Here is a 9469-nt window from a genome sequence, read left to right as displayed (position 1 = left end):
CTGCCTCTTTAGAAGAAAATACCAATTGACAGGAATCAACGATAATTTATTCATAGATGAAACTTCGATAAATCAGAGATTTCATAATAAAAAGTTACTCTACTAGTTACCGGGACGATACAGCTCGTCATTGATTGATGTTACGTTTATTATTACGAAATTGTAAAATTAGCTGTTTCATAAAACAAAATCGATTAATATTTTCTTCTATATTACACTCACGAATAATCATACTATTTATTCTTGTAAATACATTCGTTTGCATAATTTCATATATCATTTCTGTCGCTTTCTTCGTTTTATTAAACGTGCTTACTGGAAATAAAACGTTCATTTGCATGAACGACGCGATAGAGTAAGATAGCTGTTACGTAGCTCCTGTTACGAATATCAGCGTGCGAAAAACGCATCGTCCAATCGAGATACGAAGCCTGTTGTCAAAGGGTTACAAGTTTTTCAACCAAGAGATTCACTCTGTCGTCGAACTCAAAATTTCTTTGTAAAATTGTTTGACACATTCCAATCGCTTCCCTTTGATGTTTGTTTGTCTAATACTTTATAGTTCGATGCACTCAATTTTCAATAAACTCCACTTTGTACCACCTAATCCTCATAAAAGCTACTTCATGGAAATTGCAATGCGATAGGAATCCGATTGATTTAAACTTAGTAATAATCAACGATAGTTGAAATTTAAATAACAGAAATATTCATTTTCGAACGAGAGAATAGGAGTTTCAGAAAGAAATCGGAATTTTAGAAAATTGTACCGTTGTTCGAATGGAAGAAACTTTGTGAATGAGGTCAGTTTGTAGAGATGCAAAGAAGATATGGAAAATTATACGAATAAATCTTGGTTTGATTACGGCCCTGGACAGTATGCATTTGTGTGTGTGCCTTTAATGCCTTCGAGAAGTGGCCGATCTCCTCTCGAAGAGCCGAGCGAAAGCAACTTTCTCGCCGTACCGCGTGATCTTTCGTTTCACGAGTTCCTCCGCGAACGACAATCCTACGCGATTTTCCATTCGACGAACACGTACGTACAGTATATGCTACCATCTACAAGTACCTGGAAACATCGATCGACTTGTCGCGACGATAAATAAACATTATGAAAATGGAGAATTTAACGGGAGATTAAAGGCAATGCCTGTCATTTCCTTATGGAATAAAGTACGATTATAAATTTCTATTATTTACTTGAATACTTATCAACACATTGGAATACGAGAATCGTCGATGAATTCATCAAGATTTTAAATGTCATTGCTTCGATTAATCTCATGTCCATTACGTATATTACGTTTCTTTTAGACAAGGATAGTAAATGAATAAAAAAAATATACTTTCGCAATAATTGGTACAAAGATTACACGCGAAATTTTATAACTTAGCATGAAATTGAATGGATACTTCATTATCTGATCTATAGGTCGGATGAATTTTTTAATGAAAGTTGGATTCGATGAAAATTGGATCCGATGAAAATTCTGATGAATTTTTTAAACGACAATACTGTTTCATAACATGGAACGTTTATGGATGCCAATTCCGTTAATTTATTTATATGAAAAATCAATTTTAACTTTAATACATCACATTTTTTTACGATATCGTGTAAGCGCGATAATACTAAAGAATAAAATTATTCAGTTCGTCATTTTATTTATCATTTAACGGTTAAATGACATCCTATCGAAGATAAGCAAGTGTCCTGTTACTTTTGTACGGTAATGTATTTCCAGCGAACAAACTTAGTAAGGTTCTTACTATTCGCTTGACTTCGTCGTTTTCTATCGCAGTTCTCATCGTGCAAACTGCATTAATCGACCCGTTACGTTAATTTGATGTCTGAAATAAATCCACGACGATAAGGAGCGCCAAGTAATATCTGAAGTAAATTGAAAACGAAGGATGATTTCCCAATAAAATTAAAAGTATAAAATCCTACATGAACAAGCGTAATTTTTCTTTCTACACTGTAGAAATCTTTTTTTTCCTCTAAGGTAGCGATTTTCAACTTTTTCCATCTCACGGCACACATAAACTGACATAACTCACACAAAAAATGTAGTATTTTTGATTGAAGACGGGACAATCACGTCTATCGTGTTGTTTTGCACGTAGCGATTTTTTAATTTGATAATCTAACGGAAGCATAGGTCAGTGCCACTGAACAAATACTAAATACACTTGTATTTATTTCGTATCGTATTGTATTTTAACGACTACTTAGTTGACAAACAGTTGGTGGTGCATGTTCGAAAAATTTTTGCTGCGCATTCGTTGGAAATCGTTGTTCTAAAGAATTGCCGCTACTTGTAATTGCAAATTGTCCTGCATACATTTCGATAGCCTTACAATCGACTCGATGCTGTTAGAACTTTCGAGTTCGGTGATGCTGATACAACGTAATAAATAGAACGGGTTGGTCCGTTCGATCGTAACTCTTTACATACGTCGCGGCGATGCGGTTGTGCAACCGGAGGTGCACCACTGCGTTGCTAGAAGGTCGTAGGTGCTCTCAGGTAGGTTAGTCGCCCAACAGGTTTCCATCGTGACCAATGATCTCCAGAAAGTAACGTGGAAAGTCCTCCGTTTGCCATTGGACGATACGCAAGAATGTCTTCCGAAAAAGACGCCCTTGCATACAATTTGCATTCGTTTCTTACTTGAGTGGTTAACGCGTGTGTGTAGCCCTTTGTAAAGGTTTACGATGAATTTTAATCAGCGTTCGTCCAGGGATTTCTCTGCCCTTTACGACATGCTAATTCTGACTAACGCGATTAAAAGTTGCTTAAGCTGTGCATCATTTATAATATCAAAATGGAGGTTTATCATGCAAGAATAATCTAGAGAAACATATGGTGGCGGACAAAAGATATTTAGAAAATAAGGAGTATAAAGACAGGAATTTGTATTTAATAAAAGCAATAAATAAGTAAAATATATACCGTAGAATAGATAATTGTTACCAACATGGTAACAAAGTTTTAATCACGAAACTTACTAAAATTCATAATACATCAATTTTTAATTTCCTTTTATCGGCCACTGTATTCCACTAAAAAGTTTCCTGTGTTGAACGGTGTTCTTTTGCACTTTCACTGAGCGCGCCTGTGTATGTGTGAATGTATGCTTTGCCGATAGAAGTGGAACAGACAATGATAGTTTTCCGGATCACGGTTGTCGATTAAGGTTGTGCAATTGCAAACTGCCGCAGAAAGGTCGAAGGTGCTTTAGGCTGTATAGTCGACTGACGAGTTTCTAGCACGGTGATTTCCACCAGAGTAATGTTACTGCGTTTTCACCGTGACAAAACGATAGTTGCTTCTTTCAATGTGCGAACAATTCGAAATTAAAATACCGCTGGGAATTTTAATGTACGCATACGCAACATCATATTTCTAAATATTAAAAATACGAACGACGAATTCAAGAAGTGAACTTAGTAGAATATTAAAACTTTGTTTTAATAATAGATATTGCTAGTTCCGATATAGCTAAGAGCCACTGCCTGGTTATTCACTGCATCGGAATAGATCAAATCCAATAGGTTAGAATTCAAGTAGATTGATGTATTAGTATTCGAGAGAAGCCAAGCGCGAAGTAAGATCTATACCTGTGTCTCGCACAATTCCACCTTACGTGTATAGGTGTACACAGGCTGTTAGACGGATCTATAATACCTCAAAGATTTCTAAGCTTATCACGAAGCATGAAAAAGAACCATTTAATCTCTATGTTACTCAATAAATCAGTGATATACGTAGTTATAAATTGTAACAATGAATATACAAGACAATATGGAACGAAGCAAGAATATGCAAAATAGACACGTCGAATAAATTGTTGCGCGCATAGGATGTAAAATGTTGCATACAGCTGAACCTCCTATAATTTAAATTTTGTTTGTCGCCCGTTTTTCTAAAATTGAACGACCTCTCAACTAACTAAGCGAGTTCTTTACCCTTCTCAGTAAGCACCACAAGCTCTTAAAGTCTTAGAACCTTATTTTCCAACACTTCGAACGCATTTCCACGGCAATGTTTCTTGAAAGTTAGATACACATCGAGTATCGACCGACAGAAATTTCAAAACGATTCGCTCGGCACGAGGCACGATCTTATGAGATCAAGCGACGTCTCGTCGATGTGGAAACCGGTTCGCGTAGATCGCATCGCCTCGCGGTAAGCTTCTTTTATAAATGACTAGACATAAAGCAGACGCGAAAGGGCTATACTGTCCAATTAAGTGCGTCGATACTTGCTCCGTTAACCAATTACGTTAAGTTACGAGAAACTGGCGAGTCTGAATATGTATTAGGAGGTTTATTTATCGACGACCATTCGTTTCGTCACTTCGCTTTGTATTAATAGCAGCTTCTAAGCTCGTCCTGAATTCATAAACCCGGAATGAACACGTCAAGTAAATAACGACGATAATAATTCTCGTTTTGATGAAGGAATTTCGTGGTAAAGACGGTTGCAAGATTGTATTTAATTAACCGAAATGTGTACAGGAATCTTCTCTTTAAATTTTCCTTCGATACGCTATCAATTGAGGTTCATGAATAATTGATCTATAGATTGACTACTATCGGGGCTCGTGTTGCAATACATTGACTTATATAGCGGTGGTTTTAATTCCAACGAATTTACGCTATGGAACATTTAACGAAACAGCGAACTTCGTTCCGTGAAACAAGACTTACACGAAGATATTCGTAATTTATACAAATAAACAAGTTTATGCGGATGGAAATTAATTCAATAAAATATTCTAAGGAGATACAGTCACATGCCATATCCGTACAGAAAAATGTAGCGAAGTGGTAGAAATATCTCAGTAGCAGCAAAATTAATTATAAATTTAAACGTAGCTTTACGTTACTAGAAAGCAAGAGTCTCAAATGTAATTTACTCGGTTTACAATTTTTCTACCATGGATCCTTTTGCCAGAGAGCTCACTGTGAACGAGTATAAAATTCCAATAGAGCGTAGAAGGTGTTATTTGCGTTTACGGCGTGGACAATGTTGGACCAGAGGTTGCATAGAATCGCGAATGTATCTACGGCGTGACAGACTCTCGGACAATGTCGTAGTTCGGCCAGGGAACACGGTGAATCCAAAGGATCGTATAGATTGTAGCCCACACTGAGGGCGGGCGAATGCAATTAAGGATTACGCGGCCGGGCGTAATCGTTCGAACAATGCCGGACTTTTACTCCTGATATTATCACGCCATTGTACCATTGTATCCTGCGCGATACTATATCGAGAGATAAAGGTAAAGGTTGAATGAAATCGGAGGAGAGGAGTAGGGACGATGGTTAGAGCAGTTGTATAAAGCGATCCATGGCTTACCCATTAATTTATCAAAAACTGATTTGCATTAAAGATGGATCACCTCTACGTTTACGTAAACGTATATCGGGTGTACGTTACATAAACGACATACATATATCGTAGAGATTTTAAAAAGTATAATTGTTACGAAACTTTCCATATAATCGCTCCTCGTTATTTATGATTTCTCAATAAAATAATATTCAAATCGACGTGTCATAGGAATTTAGTTTAGCAGCGATACAAAGTTAATTTCACCAAATGAGATTCTTGCGAACCACTGCGCTTCATGCGACGATATTCGGAGCGCTTAGAAAATAGAAGTTCGATCAAAGCTGCATTGGAGCAGTCGTTGAACAATTTCTCTTTTCACTTGCCAGTGTCGCGTCGATAGAACACGACCTCTTTAAGCAAAAACTGCCAGCAGACGCTAATAGATCAGCTTTCCATGCCGCGTCATTTGTAACTGGAGTCTTACAGAACAACGATTACTGCGCGAATTCTAGGCCATTCGATGGTTCTTCAAGATGCATCCTGCCTCGCTGATGTTTCTCTCACGGCGAATCAAACTCCTACAGCATCTTTTACATATAAAAAGATCTTCGATTTATCGCACGATGATTCTTCTGACATCGACACTTTACACGACGCCTGTTACGTCACCATAAATTAATGTCGAGGAATATTTTCAGAGATATATTAGAATGAATCAAAACTATTGTAACCGGCTGGCAACGACTGTTATACAAACTGTTATCGAGTCGAGAGAGCGAGAGGTGGAAGATAGAGAAGTGACTGTGTACGGTACGAGAGAAGGAGACAAACTGACAAGAAGAGAAAGAAAGAGAGAGAGAGAGAGAGAGAGAGAGAGAGAGAGAGGACTCGAAAGAGAAGGGTATATCCCTTTCTCGAGTGATAGTAAAATCTAGTGCTAAAGTGCTGCAGGGCACTTAGTTGGTTGCGTAATTCTGCCAGAGCATTCCACTGGTCCAGTGTTAGCAATCTGTCTGACTATCCGGATCACGACTGACCGATTGGCAAACACGATAGACACCGGTTATTCGCTTTGTCCCCCGGGCCTTTTGAAGATTCCGCTGTTTAAAGTACCTGGCTCAGCCGGAGTCAATAAAAGTGGATAGGGAACGTGAACAACTTTTCTGCTGCAAATACTCTGCTTATAAAAAATTTGGGTACATCTGTTACATCTTTGTTTCCTCTACTTAAAAGCAAATTCTAAAGTCCGATATTTCACGTCTGAATGTCCGCATACTTTTGCATTACACACACACACACATAGTTTTACTCGTTATGCTATGCAAATATTTGTGCAACTTTCTTTCGGCTGCATTTAAGCAATTTTGGTAGACATTATTAATTTATGAGAACGTGGAAATTTTAGGATTATTGATGTTATGTTGTAATATTATCATAATTGATTACCTGCAGCCGAGTAGCTGTATTTTTACTGGAAAGGATTATACAACTACTTTTATGATGTAACTATTTCGACAAGTTAGCTGAAGCAACTTCATAAAAAGACGAAACTTTTATTTCTTACTTGTGTATAGGTAAACACGTGGACATTGTGGCCCTGAATGTATTCGACGGTCTGTTTCCAATAAACGTAAATAGCGAAACGAAATAATTAATTTATCCATAGTACAGGGGTTTAAAAAAAAACCGTGAATTCTTTCAAACGGAAAAAAAATCTGTAAAATTTGAAAATCGAGCTGCACAGAAACCATGGTACTCTCTTTTGAATTACACACGGTGTAGTACGCTCCAAATGCGAATGAACACGGGAATCCAAAGCGATATTTATTTTTCCAACCGGAATCCATATCAATGTACAGAGGTTTGTACAAAAAAAAAGAGTAACCCTTGTCCGATTGAATAGTCCCATGTTACCATTTAATACCTTTTATTCTCGTGTTTTTCATTGGATCGAATATTGTATTTTTCGTATCCGCTATGTGTGACAATATAGTTAACCATTACGCCAAGAATTCCAAAAATTCCACGTATTCCCGATCGCAAGAAATTCGAGAAACTTCTCAGGATCATCAGAAATATTTCAAGTTTGAGATTACTAGAAGATCAAAACTAGACTGGGCCCAAGGAAGACTTGAGACCAAGGAAAGTCTTGGATCTCACCAAATTTGGGGACCGACAAAACTTGAGGACTAAGAGACGTCTAGAGCTAAAGGAAACCTTGAATCAAGAGAAGCCAGGTCGTAAGGGGATTTTGGGACTAAGAACGCGTCTAGAATTGTGACAATCCTAGGAGTGAGACTCCAAGATATAGGACGTTGTGAAATCAAGTCGACTCTAAGCCTGAGGGATTTTCTTGTACGGTTAGATTCCTACGTAGACTATCGCTAAAACGTATCTGGGATTTGAACACTTACTGGTTTTTGCTGGAATACAAATTAAAACGTAATTTGATTACAAAACGGTAGGTGAAGAAGTTTAGCAAGATCAACATTTAAAATACTACCACGTCTTAAAATTTATTTCTGATATGGCGGTGGAAATCAACTTGGAATTATTAACTTGAAGGTCCCATGTGTTGTCAAATTTACAAATTTACCAACTACTCTAAAAATCCTTAAACTCTTTTATACGTAAGTATACGTAAGAAAATATCCGAAAGAAATAATCAAATTGCAAGGGATTAACTACCCCTGTTATCGGATATTAATTATATCTTAGAAGTCACGTAAGCACAAGGTTCTTTACGCGAGCCTGGGCGCATTTTCTTGCCAAATTTCTCACTCGACGGCGTTCCCACGTCAATTCCTGCGCCTGTTCACGCGCCACTGATAATTACACCAGCACGATTCCTCCTTCTTGTTTCCTTCCGCGGATCGACCCTTCCGCAGAGACCGTGAACGAGGGTGAAAGTTAGGGCGGAGGAACACGAGGCCGCCGAAGGATCCCACCACCTGATTTCGTGCTCGTTTTGATACCCACTCGCACTAATTAACCGACCAGCTCCGGGTCCCGAAAGAACTCCGCGATAATTAGCGGGCAGTTTGAAATTTGCGCGGTCAGCGAGCGAATTCAAGTGCGAAACTCTGCGTACAGCTCGGCCTCGCGATGTTTCCCACTCGAGCATTCATTAATCTGCTTATTGCAACGTTGTGCCTCATATTAAACGTCTGCTGGATGACAGGGTTCATCGATACGACGAGGGAGCGCGAAATCGAGTTTCAGGAGCTGATGGTTACTGTGAAAGTTTGTGGACTGTTTCAAAATTCGAGGAAATACAAATGAAGCTTTAATTGCGCTTTAATCAAGAGTTAGAATAGAGAATACATAAAATTCAATGAAATGGTTCTTTCTACAAGCTCGGGCTATCAGCTTTACAATCATTTAACTCTTAATAAGTTACTACAGCGCAGTTTCTTTCTTCTTTCTCTATTTTTGCGCGCATGTACATTGTAGCTTCATTTCTCTTTGTTTATGTCGTAAATACATAAAATTACGAGAAAAGTAAATAAATGTCTGAATACGTATCTTTCCTGTTTTTAGTGATATTTATATTTATATTTTAGTAATATTTTTCTTCCACTGAGTCTTGTAATGGATGTTGAAATGCATTCAACTATGCTGAAATTACGCTCTTGGAATAAACGTAAGTTACGGAATGGCAACACTTATTCTCCGGTACTAATGGAATCGTTTCTCTTGGATTCCCATTTCATTTTTCGAAATATAAACTCTCCAGCTTCTCTGCCATTAATGGAATCGTATTTCTTGAATGGCAATCTCATTTTTGGGACTATTAACTCTTCCATTTGTGAGAAGAGATTCTAGTACGTGGAGACACCTTATTTTACTTCATGAAATGTTCCAAGGATCTTACGTGGAAGTTCTTACACGGAAACAAAGTAACTGGCTGAAGCTTGGAGCAACGTTTCTCAAGAACCGTGGTCTCGCCGCAATTTATCTCAACGACTTAAAACTGTCATGTATTTTGCATTTGTTCTTCGTGTGGAAATGTAATTCCTCGAAGGCCATGCAACGAAACATCTGCCTTTTCGTATAACCCCTCACTCTGTTAGCGAGAATTTATATCACCTGACCAACTGGAAGCGCTTCTTTGCCCGTAGTAGCGT

General features: G+C 38.0%; 1 protein-coding gene and 1 long non-coding RNA gene across 2 annotated transcripts in view; one reads left to right on the top strand and one right to left on the bottom strand.

Moving 5' to 3' along the window:
- Window positions 1-9469, bottom strand: part of LOC126923718 (uncharacterized) — a 231713-nt gene that overhangs the window by 100896 nt on the left and 121348 nt on the right. The window lies entirely within an intron of this gene.
- LOC126923697 (trichohyalin) overlaps window positions 1-9469 on the top strand; it is a 163206-nt gene that overhangs the window by 38097 nt on the left and 115640 nt on the right. The gene's annotated exons all lie outside the window — the stretch shown is intronic.

The sequence above is a fragment of the Bombus affinis genome, chromosome 13 (assembly GCF_024516045.1).
Source record: "Bombus affinis isolate iyBomAffi1 chromosome 13, iyBomAffi1.2, whole genome shotgun sequence".
Classification (NCBI taxonomy): domain Eukaryota; kingdom Metazoa; phylum Arthropoda; class Insecta; order Hymenoptera; family Apidae; genus Bombus; species Bombus affinis.
The sequence above is the reverse complement of the archived record's forward strand: the minus strand, read 5'-3'. Positions and strand labels throughout refer to the sequence as shown.